Below are 17,343 nucleotides of genomic sequence, written 5' to 3'. Positions count from 1 at the left end.
GACAGGCTTGAGGTTTGGTGTGGGTCTGTGCCTCGAAGACGCTAGAGTTTAGTGCACAGGGTAGCAGCCAGGCTTGGGGGTAGTGCAGGGCCACTGCATGCTTGGGATATGGGCCAGTGCTATGATGCCCTGCCACATCAGTGGTGATGGTGTGGGACCCTAGCCCCCAACCCCCACTCCAGCCAGAGTTTGCCAGACTGAACTACTAGAGGGGACTGGGGGAGTAGGGTGCCAGGGCCAGGGGTGCAAAGTGGAGGAGTAGAATAGATGGAGCACAGAATGTGGGCCAGTCTGGGGTGGGGTGGCCAGACACCAGTGCTTGAGGGCAGGGGGGCCTAAGTGCAGTGGCGTCTCAGCTCCTTCCCACAGAACCTTAAAAATAGGGCCGCGGTGATGTCCATCTCAGCAGACCACAGCTCTCTAGAGCTAAGAATATTCTTGAACCTCTTAATAATTCAGGTCAGATCCAAATAGATTTCCAAATTCATCTGCAGCTTCTGTGCCCCTTACCAGCATCCCTTCCCCTGTCCAGCCACTGGAGAAGAGGCTTCCAGGAGGAGGTGACCTAGCCTGGCCTCTGGGTCACTCAAGACCCTAACCATCCTCATTTCCTGCTCATGTGTCAACCCTGGGGAGAGAGGCCTAAGCCATCACTGCCTATGTACCAGGCAGGTCAGGCTGGGGAATCGTGACCCTCCTGAGCACCTCACTCGAGCCGCCTGCTGTCTCCTGGCTGTTGGGAGCTCACCTGCTCCTTAGACCCCAAGTGGCTGCTACACGCCCCCAGGAGTATTGTCCTACCGCCTCCTCGGGAGAGGCCTGGGCGAGCTTTGTCTGGGGCTGTAACTTTGTGAGTACATCTGTACAGGGCTCCAGTCCAAGGTCTCTGTTCTTGCATGCTGAGTGTGTCCGGTCAAGTCACTGCCTCTCAGCACCTCCTTCTTTAATAGTGAGATGGTGAGTTTGGTGTCTCCAGAGTCAGCAGGATGTCAGCCTGGACCACCTTCCCCTCCAGAGACAGTGCCAAGCTGAACACACCCCTCACCTACCAGTCAACTGAAGGTCTGGTATCGGAGGTGAGGAGCAAAGGGTCACCCACCTGGCCCACCCACCTCAACAGCAGCCCAGCCCAGCAACCCTGCTGCACCACACTGACCAGGTCCAGCAGGAGTCTTACCTAATTATTAATTAAAAGCAGAGGCGCAGGATAGAGGCACCACTGACATGCAGATAAATGGCCCAAGGAGTTGTCAGGTGGGTGTCACAGAGGTGATGGAGTAGAACTCTCTTCCCCATTCCCCACACACAGCAGGCACCTGCTGTGCCAGCTCCTAAAGGGCTCCTGGAAAATGGGAAGGTAAGGTGCAGGGGTCCAGACTCCAGGCAGAGGGGCCTGGATCAGGTCCTGGTGAAGAGCTGTGAATAGAGTCTAGGCTTGGGGTTTGGTTTGGTTTTGAACAAGGTCTCATCGCAGCACAGGTGGAATGTGTGCTGTGACCTGGAGCCTCTGCTCTTCCTAACCTTGCCCCTAGCAGTGGAGTTACAGGTCTGTGCTACCACACTGGTGGCTCTGCATGCTAGACAAACACTACCAACTGAACTTCATCCCCAGCTTTGGGTTTCGTTTTTACTTGTTTAAATTTTATTCATGGTGTTTTCAAAGCCATAGGCCTGCATTGTTGGGCAGTCAGTTCTGTAAGACTTGCCATGAAAAGCTGGCGCCTCCTTGCCTGGGTCCCTCTCAGAGGCAAACTGCTATTTTAGCATATTCTTCGATTATTTACTTCAATCTTTAAAAAGTGTTTTTAATGACGTGTGTCTGTGTGTGGGTATGTGCATGTCAGTGTAGTACTTCAGGAGCTAGAAGATGACATCCCGTCAGAATTAGACTGTTGGGAGCAACAAGTGAGCCAGTTAGGAGCCAGACAGACTGCTGGGAACTGAACTCTGCAGCGAGCGCTCGCGTGTTCTTTCCCTGGGTATTTACCTCTGAAGACTGTGCCAACAGTGTTCCTTTTTCCTCCAGATTCAGAAACTGCCCACTGACTTCTTGCTGCTGCAGTTGGTGTCTGTTCTCTTATGTTAGCCATTGTTCATGTGCCCATGAATGTGCATGCACACATGCACGCATGTGCGTCCCACACATCTCATGGCAGTGAATTCAGAATCCACTGTAAGACTGTGTCCTTGCAAACAGGACTCTCCGATGGGTAGTGTATCATAATTACATTTGTTTTACTTGTCCAACCTCTTGTTTTTTCCTAGGCTTAATAGTTGCCTCGTAGCTGGGCGGTGGTGGTGGTGGCGGTGGTGGTGTGGTGGCGCATGCCTTTAATCCCAGCACTTGGGAGGCAGAGCCAGGCGGATCTCTGTGAGTTCGAGGCCAGCCTGGTCTACAGAGCGAGATCCAGGACAGCCAAGCTACACAGAGAAACCCTGTCTCGAAAAAACAAAAACAAAAAAAAAAATAGTTGCCTCGTTTAAGGAGGAGCTGGTTTAGTTTCTCTGCAGCCATTACCATTTCTTCCCTAACCTTGCAATGGAACCAAACTGTACATCTCCTTCAGGAGCATTAGCAACAGAAGGCCGTGAGTGAGCCTGACTTCTTGGCACCTTTGGTGGCCATTCTCCAGACAACCTAGTGGCCCACCCACCTAGGTTTAGGTAGTTGCCTGGCACTGAGATCATTGTGTGACTCATGAACAATGACAAGAGCAAGCAGGGACCATTCCCAACTTGAGGTTGTAGAACGTGGGTGGCTGGTGCGTGCTCTCCCTCTCCCTCCTTTCCTCCTCCCTTCTCTCCTTCACAAGCTGCTCTGAGGACACCACCTTAGAAATGTCTCCTCCACCCTTCAAGACTTTGGATGACAGCACCCCTGGCTGTCATTATTGTAGCCTCATGAGGCCCTGAGAGAGAGAGAGCCCCTAGCCCATCTGGTTTCAGTCTCCTTTCCCTTAGAAACCGCATGACATAGTGAATCTTTGATCCAAGGTAATTTGTTCGCTGAAAGAGATAAGTGATAGAGGGCCGTTCTTCCTCCCAGGGCCCCCACCTCTGTGGCCTTGCAACGATGCACCACCTGTCACCAGGGGTACCCTCTTCTTATGCCTGGGGATTTCTCATCTTGACCCTGGGGTGCAGATCTGTACCCTATACAATCCTCCATTCCACCAAAGTTCATATTTCAGTGCTGCACAAGATCCACCCTTTCCACCTCAGAAACCAGTGCCCACGATGGCCTCTCGGCAGGGGAATCTGGAACGAGGCTCTTTCTTAAACTACCATGAGAATTTTTGTACCAGCAGGCAAGGGTATGGCTTGGTGGTAGAGAACTTGCCTAGCATGGGGTTGATCCCCAGCCCTCACCCACACACCAAAATAGTTCCAGTAGTGGTGGTAGTTTTGTTTCGAAGGTTCATGAACACCATGATTTCAGGTGTCTGTAATGCGCTGTCACATGTCAGCTAGGTACCCCTGGCAATATTGTGGGGCTGAGGTCACCTTAGTTGGTCAGCTTTCATAACTATAACAAAATACTGGAGAGACTCATGTTAAGGAAAAAGAAAGGTTAGCTGCTGGTGGCGGTGCACACCTTTAATCCCAGCACTCAGGAGGCAGAGGCAGGTGGATCTCCGAGTTCAAGGCCAGCCTGGTCTACAGAGCGAGTTCCAGGACAGCCAGGGCTGTTGCACAGAGAAACCCTGTCTCCAAAAAACAAACAAAAAAGGAAGGTTGATTCTGGATCATGGCCATGGGTACCAGTGGCTTTGGAGCCCGTGGGTCGGCAACAGGTCTTAGTCAGGAGCCAGGGCTGCCCTCATACAGCCAGAAAGTAAGAGAGTAAGGGGACAGGGTCCCGTGGTCCTGTGGTCCCCTTCAGGGTCATGCCCCCAGTGCCTTAGGTAGGCCTCACCTCCTAAAGGTTCTGGCACCTTCCTATAGTGCCAGAGAATGGGCTGGAAGCCTTCAACCCTTGATCTCCAAGGCCCTAGGAAAGCATGTGGCCTGTCAAGGAGATAGCCCGGTGCTGCTGTCCTGGGGGCTGAAGCCAAGGCTAGGGCCCCAGGGATAGGGTAGAGAGACTGTCTGAAGCTCTGTTTCCCCAGCTCTGATGCCTTAGGGCCCTGACATTGGAACAGACAGAGCAGAGCCTTGCTTATGGTCTTCCCTCCCTCTAGGTCAGCTGTTCTCAACCTGTGGGTCTCAACCCCTTTGAGAGGTTATATGACCATTTCATAGGGGTCACATGGCAGATATCCTGCATATCAGATATTTATATTACAATTCCTACCAGTAGCAAAATTACAGTTATAAAGTAACAACAAAACTAATTTTGTGGTTGGGGTCACCACAAGAGGAGGAACTGTATTAAAGGGTGGCAGCATTAGGAAGGTTGAGAACCACTGCTCAAGGTAATCCTTGTCCCCACAGACTCCTCTCCAAAGGGTGCTAAGAGGGACGGTGGGCTGGAGTCCTACAGAGCCACCCTGTGTACAGTTATACTCCAGGTCCCCTAGGATGGCATCCAAGTAAAGTGGGGGCAGAGTTGACCCTTTAGGGACTGACGACTTTGTCTAGACTTGGCCCTCCAAATCTCCACTAGGCTTCTCCCATGTGGGGACTTCCTGGATGCAGCAGCCCACACTTCTTCCACCATTTGGTGACCCCAGGCAGATAAGACCCTCTGTCCTGACAGCTGCAGCAGAAGCCCCAAGCCCTGCAGGTCTAGCCTGAGCCACGTTGTATGTCCTGGAGCTTGAGACACCAAAACCCAGCCAGAACCAGAAACTGGATCTACCTTAGCTCATCTTGGGAGAAGGGGGACTTCTCAATGGAAGACCAACGCTCTGTTTCCAAAAGTGGGTATCTGTTGTGAGGAGACTGAGGCCTTGGGATCTCATGCAGCTTGGTCTGCAAAGTCCTAGGGTAACACTGTCCAACCTCACGGACAGTTCTTCCTCTGCGGGCGAGGAACAGTACGATTAAGGCTCCATTATTCACTTGCCGATCTTATTTCTGGGGCACAGCCGCTAACAGCTTAGGGGACCCCACTTGGCATATAACGAGGTCTCCATGACAAATTACTTGGGTATCAATTAACTATCTGGGGAAATGTCATGCAGGATCCGTCATGCTGGCAGGGGAGAGAGAGCCAATTAACCTGAAGCAGTCAATCCAATCCATATTGAGCCTCCAGCAGTGCTGGGAATGAAGCAACGGATCCTGCAGGGCTAGAGTGGGCAGAGCCCTACCACCATCCCCATGCTGATGGGCTCTGTCCCTTCATTCATACCACGGTCACCTGCCTGAAAGGGTCACAGCTGAGCGGATCAATGGTTGGGTTAGAACATTGCTGGGGAGGGTGACTGCACAGCCAGATGTCTATCACATGATGTGTGATGACAGTGGGAGGGGGGGCGCGCGGGGGGTGGGGGGCAAAGGGAACAAATCACAGAGCTGTGAGATAAAGGGGTAGATGGACCCCAGAAACAGCACTGGGGGCAGAGAGCGGCCCAGGGACAGGCTGCAGCACACTGGCAGCTGGCAGCAGAATCCCAGTTCTGCCTCTGGCAACCTACAAGGCTTTGAGGTGGCTCTGAGGCTTTCTGGGCCTGCTTTTCCCACCTGTGATATGGGAGCAAATGTGACCACTGCAACTATAGCTAAGTTTGGTCCCCTCCCTTGCTCTGGGAGATGCAGGCTTGGCCCTGACTCCTGAAGGCCAGCACAGGTGTCCTGGGAGTGGGAGACAAGTCATCCTGGAGGAAGTGCACGAGCCACAAAGATGGAGGACTCAGGACTTTGTCTCTGCGACATCACTGCCTGTACCTATGGGGGTTTGGCTTTGCTTTCAAAACAAGCCTTCTGGGTGCTGAGGTGTGCCCACTCAGAACAGCTGCCCACACACTGACCCACCACACCCCCATGGCTTTGCCCAAGCTGCCCAGCCAACTCCCTGGTCTACTCAGCAACCAGTGATTGGCAGCTGCCACTTCCCAGCCCCCAAGCCTCATGCCTATTCATGACACTGACATATGGCACCTCCGTGGGGGGCTGGAGGGAGCTGCTAGTTGAGAGTGCAGCGTGTCCCCATTCGAGCCCTGCTGAAGCAAAACAAATGCGAGATGCGAGGGGAGCAGAGGCGGGCTGGAGGCGTGCACGCCTGCCTGTGTGTGCCTCTGTGTCTGCACACTTGCCCTGCAGGGACAGCGCCGAGGAGGAGACAGGGTGAACTGGGGAAGCTGCAGGGACCAGGGCTTCAGAGCTTCCTGGTGTCTCCATTGTGGGGTCCTGAGGAATCAGGCTGTCCACCCACTGCCTCAGGCAGGCTTGAATGATCTGCTTCCTTCCCTTACACTGAACACTGGGCTACAGGCCGTGAACATGCCAGAGGTCTGCAGCCCCACAAATGAGCAGATCTTTGGGAATGTTCTTTTTGTCATCATGACAATCTTAACATCAAACCAATCCAGAGGGCTCCAGGCTCCACCAGTCAGTCCTTCTGTTTTTATCTTTTCATTGTTTGTTTACTGGCAGAGGGTCTTCCCTGTAGCCCATGGCCTGGGACTCCCGCCTTAACCTCCCAATTACACGTGTATACCACCATGCTCTGGGATATCATGGCCCCATGGATCCCAAAGGCCATGTTCATACCTGACTTGCCTTCTGTTACCCTGTTCCCAAGGCTGGAGAAGTCAGCTGAGCCAATGGCTGGGCTTTCAGGCATCCTTAGCAGGAATGAGGCTAAAGGCTCCTTTTCCCAGTCCAGAGCTGGAAACCAGCTGGGTGTGTGTGACCTGGAAATGCAGATGAGTTCAGGAGCTGTGGCCACTGCACCTCAGGAGGTTTAGAACAGTCCCTCGATCCTGCACTGCCACCTGCCCCCAGTGGTGGTAAGAGAAAGTCAGGGGGAGTTGGAGAAGAGGCTGAGAGACCAGAGTGGCCTCAACCTGCAAATCCAGACATTTGGTTGAACTCAACTCAATGTATGAACTTGCCTTCAGCCGTGGAGAAGGCTCTGGACTCTCCCCACAAGCCTCAGCTCACACTTGGGGCTGCTGCAGCTTTCTTGAGGAGCATGACTGGAGCTTGGGAGAGATGCCTCCACACTGTGGGCCTGTCTCTGGAAGTTGAAGAGCTTCAGGGTGCTGCCCATCAACTCCTTCTCCAAAGCTGCAGTGGGAGGGGACTGAAACCCTGCAGACACTCCTGTCCCAGCTCTGGCAGCCCAACCGAGGGTCTCAACCTTCCTGACCTCACCGTGGAACAGTATTTGGGGAGCCACAGCCCCTGCCCTGACAGGCAGCACTCAGGTTCTCCTGGGCACTGGGCCGACTATGTTTCAGGCACCACTGTGTATTGAGGCATCTGCTGCCACCATCTCGGGGCAGATGGCTGCCAGTGAGCTAAGTGTGTGCGGGGGAAGGGGTGCCATAGGAACCCCTTCCCGCAGGGAGCCTGGGGGCGGGAAAGGCAGGCACTGCTAGAGCGAGCAAGGAGCAGACCACATCAGAAGGAGGGGCTGGGACCATACGAACTCTGGGTGGGATGAAGCCAGTGAGCTTGTGGACCCCTTACCCATCCTTGGAGGACAGGTGGGATGCAGGGCTTATAGAGCAGGATTGGCCTATCTCATCAAGCCTGGCTGGGTGGTCTTGGGCAGGTCCCTTCCCTTCAGTTCCCCAGTGCCTGAAGGAAAACCATCTCAGACATCTGCCAGCTCCCAAACTCCAAGCTTCAGTAGGAGCGGGTGTCACCAGCACACAGACACTTGTCTGTTGGGGGGCGGTACAGTGAGGACACACTAGAACACCCTACCAGACTTGTCCAAGGTTCTCTGAGGCTGGGTGTTGTGCTGTGTTAGTTGAGGTCACTGTGCAAGGCAGGACTCCTGGCCAGCTGTCCCCAGCCACACTGGCGGCAACTGGAACCACAGGGTGAGGGGCTGGCCAGTCTTCTGGGCAGGATACCAGCTGGGGTGAGAGATCCTCCCTCATCCTGGCTATCCACAAAGCCAAGTCTACTGCACCAGGACTTACAGAGGAAGAGACGGGAACCTCATTTCTCAAGGAAGGGATATACAGAATTCATCCTGGAAAATTGTGGAAAGGCGGGTCCCCAGGGACATCAGGACCTCAGTAAGGAGGAACTGTGGGGAAGTTGCCAAGGGAACAGCCCCAGGCCACTACCAACCTTGCAGGCCTGTTAGGTGCCCCCCGGTTCTAAGGCCTGTAGCCAGAGCTTGTGTGTTTGAGGCAGCTCTTCACCCCAACAATCACCTGTTAATGGTTGTATGGCTGTTGCCCCCTGAGACTGAGCTGAAGCAAGGCTGAGGAGGCCTGAATGGTGCCTGGACCCAAGCTTCCCATGGAAGGCTGCAGAGGGGAGCTGGTCTGCTCCATTCCAGCCCTAGTGTGTGAACACTGTAGAAGACTGTGGACCTCCATTCCCCCTCTTCTTTCTAGGCCTAAGGTGCCTGCTCCTAGCTGGCCACATGCTCTCCAACTCTTACCAAATGCCTCCTCCTACATGACTCAGCCCGCTGTTACTCAGCCTCCCTTTTGCTGGCAGCTGCCTTTTTTTTTTTTTTTCTTTCTTTTCCAAAGTATGATACTGCCACTGAGACATGACAGGGTGTCTCTCAGAGCACTGGCCTCTGCCTACGAGTGACCAGGAGTGGTCCTGGCTCCTGATGGCTGAGATGGACAATGATCAAACACGAGGGCTAGTTACCTAGGAGTTAGAGGCTTGGTCACCTCCAGAGCAGGTGCAGGCCTCACCTAGGTCCCACCAGCCTCTACAGTTGCTGGGCCATCCATCCATCAGCCTTTCCAGCTGCCTCATGACCCAAGGATCCATATATCCATATGTCCTTGATATCATAGAGTGAGCATCCAGAGATGGGAGGCCCTCTTAGGAAAGGAAAAGCCCAGAGTCCCAGTTTTCGAGGGGCAAGCAGAATAGAGTGTGTCCTGGTGAGGTGGGGTAGAGGTGCCACTGCCCGTGACTGCACTGGAGGGTTAATGAAGTGGCCTGGCCCGGAGGTTCCTGTATCCTTAGGGGGCGCCATTCAGGGTAAGGTGGCCCTGATAGGGATGATTCTCTCCTGAGACTGGGCCCTCACAGCAAAGTAGCAGGCAGAACAGTCAAAGGGGTGAGGCCTTGAGCTTGAGATGCAGGCTTACCTTCCCTTATCGTGAAGTGGGGATGGCATCTTCTTTCCGGGTGATACAACAGGGTGAGGCAGGAAGAGCAAGCTGTGCACAGACATGTTCCACTTTCAAGTCTGCATCGGGAAGGTTCACAGCTGAGAGCGTTTGCATTTAGGGAAGAAGAACCAGCTTCAACCCAGAGGGGACTTGAGGACGAGAAAGGGGAAGAGCTTACAACGGACATCAAGGGACTCACTAAGGCTTCTGTGACCTCAGAGAGTGGCCTGCTGGCAGGAGGGATGGGAGCTTCTGCCTCCTGGACAGAGGATCCAGGGCTCCAAGGTGCAGAAAGGGAAAGGGCCTGGTGAATGGTTTCTTCATGGCACCTCATTAGAGATGGCAGATACCTCCATCTGGGTAACCACTAACTGACGTGGGGTTCAAATAACTGAGGGAGGGAGACAGTCTCACAGCCCATTGCGGGCTGAAGCACCCAGCTCTGCCCAGCCCAAACCGTTCTTCCCACCTGCTGTTCCTTAACCCTCCGTCCTGTTCTGCTCTGTGCCCATGTCTCATGCAAAGGGTCTCAGAAAGATATGTCTACCCAGAACCTAAGACTAGGACCTTATACAGACAAGTGTCTACAGATGTCACCAACTTACATGCCTCAAATACATGTTTCTCACCACTGGACATGGACCTGGCAGCCCATGTTGGCTGTAATAAAAGCCAGGGTATTCTGCCCCATTGCTTCAGTGATGATCTGAGAGGTGGGTGGGGTTGGGTCAGCTACTAGCACTGTAAGCTATAAGGGAGTCGGGGAAGAAGAGTTCCCACGTAAGCCTACTGAAGGAAGGTAAGACCTTTTACTGACAAGCTAGCTGCCACCTTTCACTCTCTTTACCCAAAAAGGAGAAAAGATGCCAGATGTAATGGCACACACCTTCAATTTCAGCACTCAAAGGCCTCTGTGATAGATCTCTGTGAATTCAGGGTCTAGTCTACATAGTGAGAGCCTGCCTGAAAAAAAAAATGAGAAGAGAGACTTGAAAGAGACACAGAGCTGGGTGGTGGTAATGCACACCTTTAATCCCAGCACTCGGGAGGCAGACGCAGGTGAATGTCTATGAGTTCAAGGCCAGCCTGGTCTACAGAGTGAGTTCCAGGACAGCCAGGGCTACACAGAGATACTCTTCTTGAAAAAAAAATCAAAACAAAACACAAAAGAGACACAGGGGGGAAGCCCTGGGAAGGCAGAAGCAGTGGTGTGGGAGTGTATGAACCAAGGATGCTGAGGGTCACCACCATCCCAGAAGCTGAAGCAGGGCCTGGGATGGGCTTTGAAGGATCCATCCCTTCTAGTATCTTGATTTTGGACTTCTGGTCCTGAGAGATAGAAAGGAATTATTTCCTCAGGCACACATGACCTTCTTTCTTCCTTCTCCAGGCCAGGCTTACCAACATGGTAAGGTAAGGCGCTAAGCATGGAATGCAGCAACGGTGAGAGCAGACAGGCACAGTTTGGCGTGTCTACAACCCTAGACCAGGTGTTTGTCCCTTCCTGTGTCCCCATGATATAGTTCTTGCAAAAGTGCAAATACCTGCTCCGACTTTCCACCTCAGCCCATCTTAGCATTCTCCCTTAAACCCAGAAGTTTGCTAAGGCTTTTGGCTGAAAAAGTCCTTTGTGATGCCAGGCAGTGGTGGCACACACCTTTAATCCCAGCACTTGGGGAGCAGAGCCAGGCAGATCTCTGTGAGTTCGAGGCCAGCCTGGTCTACAGAGTGAGATCCAGGACAGACACCAAAACTACACAGAAAAGCCCTGTCTTGGGCTGAAGGGAATGACAGCTACCTTCCTCTTTGTGGGTCCCACCTTAGGTGGGGCTGAGAACTCTTGTTTGCCGGTTCCCTTGCAGCTATAGTACCAGCAACTGATGCAGCCTCCCTACTCAGTTCCGTGCCTCTCAGAGGTAATCATAACCTAAGCAATGGAGCTGAGGACCATGGCTTTCAGGACAATAGATATCGGCTGTTGGGTCCATGCCCAATGGTAGAAGATGTATGTTTGGTGCATGGCTCTTGGCTGTGTGGCCTCCAAGGCCACCTCTATGCTTCTTTGGCTGAGTCAATGACCCTCCTAATATCTTTCAAGTCCTTTCCCATGAAGCCAGCCCAAGTGAGTTCTGTTGCTTATGGAAGTATGTAGACTGAGGGGTTTCCTGGGCATGGCTCTCAGCTCTGTCCATGGGAGAGGGAGTTCCTTACCCTCCCAACCTTGCTGGATGAGAGGCCTCATGGGAACATGGCTGAGCAGCAGGTCCCAGAGTCAGCTTAGATTGGGAACACTGAGGGTCAAGACACTCAATGCCCAACCAGGGAGCATGGGGCCTCTCCCTCCAAAGTCCCTAGCCCAAGTGCTCACTCTGCTCCTATACTGTCTTAGCCCCTTGGACCCTCTCAGGGTTCAGGCCTCCCTCCTTCTGTCTGTCCTTCTTCTCTGTACTACCCCCTTCTTAGAAATGAAGTCATCTAGAAAAATAATCCAAAATTAGAAAGGGAAAAAAAAACTAAGAAAGTGGGATTTTTTTTCCCCCTTCAAACATTTGGTAAGACACCTCCCACACGGATGAGTGTCCACAGGGGCCTGTTTTGGTCCAAGGGAGACTGTGCCTCAGGCTGTGTGAGGCAGTGGGCCTCTGGGTCCCATGACAGGGGTCTGCATGGGACCTCTCCTTTGCATCTGGCAATGGTCAGCCACCAATATCTGATCCTGGGAACCCTGTGCCCCCAGAGCTGCAATTTGTAGGCAGAGGCCCAAGCCCAGAGATGGTAAGAGAGCCCCATGGGCGCCAGGCCAGGGAGTGGCCTTAGCTCCTAGGTGGCTCCCTGCCTCCTGTCTCTCCCTCTTCCCACCAGCCCACGCCCTACTGCAGAGTTCTCGTTTGTTTATTTATAATTTATACTCAGCCTGCTTCCAAGAATGCGCTGAGGCCCTTGCTGGAAAGCTGCTTCCTGGCTCCTCTGTGCTGCTGTCGGGCCTGGCCTGCAAGCTGTGCATGCTGTCATTGCTTTCAAGCTGACTGCTCAGCAAGGCTTCCAGGGTCCTCTGGATGGACAGAGACGGTCCCAAACGCAGTCTTCCCCACACCACCTGTATGCCCAGGCTTCAGGATGCAGCACCTAAAGCCCAGGATGCCTTCTCCCTTATTGAGACCCTTCCCCAGTCCCCAGTGAGAGTGGGGGGACCTCTCTTCTGCCCCATGCTTCTGCTATGTTCTACCACCTGATGCAGGCTGCCTCCTCCCCCCAGACCTTGCCCTTTCCTGCATATACTACTGTAGATAATGGGCGAGGATGGCAGTCAGGATGAGGTTCCAGTCTAAGGTGTTTCTGGGTAGTCACCATGGGTGACATATGAGAAGGGGATTTCAGGAAGGAGAGGCTGGAAGAAGCCACACCCTTGACCCTTGACCCTTGACCCAGAGCTGTGAATAGACAATAAAGACTGTTTTAGGACTTGGATGTCAAGATGGTCAGGAAGTGGGGAGGGGGTGTGAGGACAGCTTGCATTTGGCAGTTGTGAAGACAGCTTTGGAGAGAAGGGAGGCACCTCTGAAGATCCAGGCAGTCCTCAACCTCAGTGAGATAAGAAGTCCCACTCCTTTAAAAAATTAAACTTTGGGGGTCCTTGTTAAATAGCCAAAGCTAACTGGCTGACACACTTGGGACTGTGGATGGTACAGTGTTGTGTGGCACACATGGACCAACATTCACTCCAGATAGGAAGCCAACAACAGACCACAGTAAGGACACCACCCAAGTCCAACCTGGTGAACCCGTGAACTGTACTGGGGTTGCTAACAGGAGTGTGGGTGAGGGCTTCCTTACAGGCACAGAAGTGACTCAAAGACAGCGGCATCCCCAAAGCCCACCCCAGCCTGGGTGACAGCTCTCAAGAGCTGGGCGCCTGGAGCGCTGCGCAGCCTGCAGGCAGCTGGGCAGGTTGGCAAGTGTCCTTCCCAGGTGGCTCTGTTGGCCCGAGCCTCTTGCAGGCAGCTCACTGGTCTCTGCTTCTTCCAGGCAGCTGGGTTGGTCTTCCAAGCCTAGTGAATCTGTCCAGTTTCAGGTACTTCCTGAGCTTAAAGAGCGTTCCTGCAGGATGGAGTGTTTTTACCTCCTCAGAGCATCCTGTTGCCCCACCTGTGAACATCCTGTGTCTTGATGAGCTTCCCTCCAAGATGCAATCAGGTCCCACTTTGTGAGAAGGGCCAAGAGGAAGCTCTCTTGGATCTTAGGCCATTTCTTGGCAATACAAAGGCAGGCAACTCCAGGGAAAGGCACATCCTGACCACAGGAGGTTGAGCAGGCCAGGGGGGCAGCCAGACTAGGTTGTTCCCATGGCAACACAGGCCAGCCAGAGGACTCCTCAGAACCAAATCCTTAATCTTAAATTCACCAGCTGCTTTGGGACCCCTGCATGTCTTGCTTCTGGATAGAGATCACCCTGGGTCCTGGGCTGGCCTTTCCTCACTGGCTTCTTGGGGCTCCCCTGTCAGTATAGTGGCCTCCCCCTCATACCTGTCTCTTCCTCTAAAATCATCTCAGGCTTATTCCTCTGCCAGCTCTGTAGCTCTGCATTTGGCAGAGCAGGCCAATGTCATTGCCAGCCACAGAGTATGCAATGGGCTGCCCCTTCCTCCACCCACATCCGTAGTGGTGACCAATGCCAGCTCCTCCCTCCTTTGGCTTAAGACACAGCTTGGAGGACAGGAAACCCTGGCAGGGCAAGGCTGTAGGAATGGCCCTTGGGAAACTGGTAGCAAGAGAAGATGCCATCTGGGACATGTCAGGGATATTCCGTCACTTGGTGGGCCCACCACAGAGAGTGGCCTTTCCCAGGTGCTGGCTCTCCTCGCCACCAAGCTCCATGGTGCCACACAGATGTCCTGGCTGTGGGAGTTGAAGCATACCAGCTGTCTATTCCTGGTCACAAGGCTCTGTGCCAGAACACAGGAGTCGGCTAGACCCTAGGACACAGCCCAAGAACCTCAGATTCTAGGTCTGAGGGAGACAAGGGCAGGTGGACATGAGAGACGTAAGCACAATCCTAACAGAAATGTCTTTGGGAGCATCTGCTGCCAGAGTGGCCTATGCTGTGCCCACAAGGTCAGTGAGCATATGGTTGTCCTGGCTGCCTAAGCCACATGCCTACAAAGAGCTCCTCTCGCAGAGCCTAGCCCCACAGGGAAGCCGTTTGTCCGGATGTTTGGACACAATTTTGGGCAGTCCCAGAAGCTTGACTGGCTTCCTGCCTGGGTATGTGATTCTCCAAACACAGTAAGCAGCCCTGAAGCCAGATCTCACACTTACTAGCAGTGTGGCCTGAGCCAGGAACATGTGTCCTCCTTTGTAAAAGATATTCGTATACACCAAAGGCCACTGAGAGCCACATGGAACAGAGATGTGGTAGTCTGAGTGAGAACGGTCCCCATAGGCTTGTATATTTGCATTTTTGGTTATCAGTTGGTAAACTGTTTAGGAAGGATTAGGGATGTCCCTCAGTGGAGGAGCTGTGCCACTGGAGCACACCAGGCGGTCTTGTTTTCTGTGCCCATGTTTGTGGCTCAGACTCAAGCTCTCAGCTGCTGCTCCTGCACCAGACCTGCTGCCTTGCTCCCCACCATGATGGTCCTGGACTCACCTTCTGACACAGTAAGCAAGCCCCCAATTAAATGCATTCTTTCACCAGTTATACTAGTCAGTCTCTGTACGGCAACAGAACAGTAACTAAGACAGATGTGATAGTCAGCTACCACCCGCAGAAATGGCTCCAGGGGACCTGCACCACAGACCCCGGGAACAGTTCCCACCTCCTCCTTCCTGTGCCTGGCACCCATCTGGCCTCTGCCAGACCAAGTGATGCCATGTCTCCTCCAGTATGGCACCTGACTTAGTGTGTTCTCCTGAGAAGGGCTGCGTGGATGAACCGACATCTTTAGGCAGAGGTATCCTAACCCAGGGTTTCGGAAGGGTTAGGACTCCTTGAGGTGCCTGGGTCCTCCTACAGGAACGCCCTTCAAGGTACCGGCTTTCCTATCTAGAGAACGTCAAGGGTCAGCTCTTGTGCTACAAAGGGAGCAGCGTCCTATCATCCAGCCGCTCCTGCCTTGACCAGCCTCCTCCTCACCTCTTTCCAGGGAAGAGGAGGTCTGTGTTTACTGAACATGTGCATGGTCTCTGCCTTCAGAGTCAAGGTTATCAACTGTGTTGGATAGTGAGAAGACCTACAGAGAAAAAACATGGCAGGGGAAATGAAGTGGGAGCGGACACCTTGGAATAGGTGGTCTCCACCCTGAGGAGGGATTTGAGGTGGCCCTCAAAGTGGGTCATGGGGTAATCAGGCCGAATAACTAAGCCTTAAGGCTCTGAGGCTGGCTGGTGCAGGGGACAATGGTGGAGGCAAGGAGACCCTGGCTCAGGGCCTTCAGTAGTGACTGGGCCATACAGTCTGGGCCGGAGCCGCGTGGTGGCAGAGAAGGTGGGAAGCGGACAGTTCTGGGCCTATTTCAGAGGATGTCCGGCATGCTGGGTCTGGGGAGTGAAGAGGCGTCGCCGGCCCGGGCTGGAGGGAACCACGCGGGCTCCCGTCCGCGGTGGGTGACGACCGCCTCGCCAAACAACCCGAACAGGCCGTTCCCTGCAGCGCACACGCCCCAGGCGGACGCCAGGGTCCCCGCGGTCCTCGGCGAAATGCGCCTGCGCAGCACAGTCCAAGACCAAGACCCTTGCGCCCAGACAGGAAGTCCCGCCCCACGGCTCCAACACACCGCGCACACTCACGAGATCCCGCCAACCCCGTGGCTCCGCCAATCGGCGCTCGGCTGACCGCGTTGCCGTGACAACCGTCTCTGCCGGCCGCGGCGTCCTATGTTCGAGTCCCAATTTAGGGTCCGCCGCGCCGGGGGTCGCGGGTGTCCTTCTGCCACCGAGCCCTCTCCTGAGGACCCTCGGGCATCCCGACAGAGCGACTACACGCCGCCTGGGCGCCAGGAACCCACGTCCGCCTTCCCGGGACTGCCTTCCCGGGACTCCCTTCCCGAGGCCCCGCGCTCCGGCCCCGCGCCTGCTCCCTCCCAGCCCCAGCCGAGGTCCTGCGGCCTAGGGAGACGGCATGAGCTTGTCCTGGGGGCCGGAAAGCCTGACCCAGAGTACCACTGTCGACCAGGGGACAGTGACAGTGGATGTGTCCAGGAGGGATCACAGTTGACTGGAGAATTTGGTTTAAAATAAGGTTTAAACCGGGCGGTGGTGGCGCACGCCTTTAATCCCAGCACTCGGGAGGCAGAGCCAGGCGGATCTCTGTGAGTTCGAGGCCAGCCTGGGCTACCAAGTGAGTTCCAGGAGAGGCACAAAGCTACACAGAGAAACCCTGTCTCGAAAAACCAAAAAAAAATAAAAAATAAAATAAAATAAGGTTTAAGTTGCATAACACAGGTTCGGTATAGGAAACTTGAAGACACTCTTGAAAATATAAAAGTCCTTGACCTATGCCGTATTGAACCATGGTGTTCTGGTTGTGGCTTTTGGGGGTTTTTGTTTGTTTGGTTGTTTTTTTTTTTTAAATCAACTTCAAGCAAGCTAGAGCCATCTGGGAAGAGGAAACCTTAATTGAGGACTTGCCTCCATCAGATTGCAAGTCTATGGGGACGATTTTCTTGATTATTGATTAATGTGGAAGGGCCCAGCTCATTATAGGAGGTGCCACTCCTGGGCGGACGGTTCTAGGTGGTATAAGAAAGCAAACTGGCCGGCGGTGGTGCACGCCTTTAATCCCAGCCCTCGGGAGGCAGGGGCAGGTAGATCTTTGTGAGTTCAAGGACAGCCTGGTCTACAGAGTGAGTTCCAGGGCTACACAGAGAAACCCTGTCTCAAACAAACAGACAAAAAAAATAAGAAAAAGGAAGGAAACGTACTCAGCCATGGAGAGTAAACCAGTAAGCAGCATCCCTCCAAGGTCTCTGAGTTCCTGCTCTGACTGTATGGTAGTTTGAGTGTAACTGGCCCCCATAAGTTCATAGGGCGTGGCACTACTAGGAGGTGTGGCCTTGTTGGAGGAAGTGTGTCACTGTGAGGGTGATCTTTGAGGTCTCATATATGCTTAAGTCACACCCAGTGTCTCAGACTA

Source organism: Peromyscus californicus, unplaced genomic scaffold, assembly GCF_007827085.1.
Source record: "Peromyscus californicus insignis strain IS unplaced genomic scaffold, ASM782708v3 Scaffold_3__1_contigs__length_106647218, whole genome shotgun sequence".
Classification (NCBI taxonomy): Eukaryota; Metazoa; Chordata; class Mammalia; order Rodentia; family Cricetidae; genus Peromyscus; species Peromyscus californicus.
Note: the sequence above shows the minus strand (reverse complement) of the source record.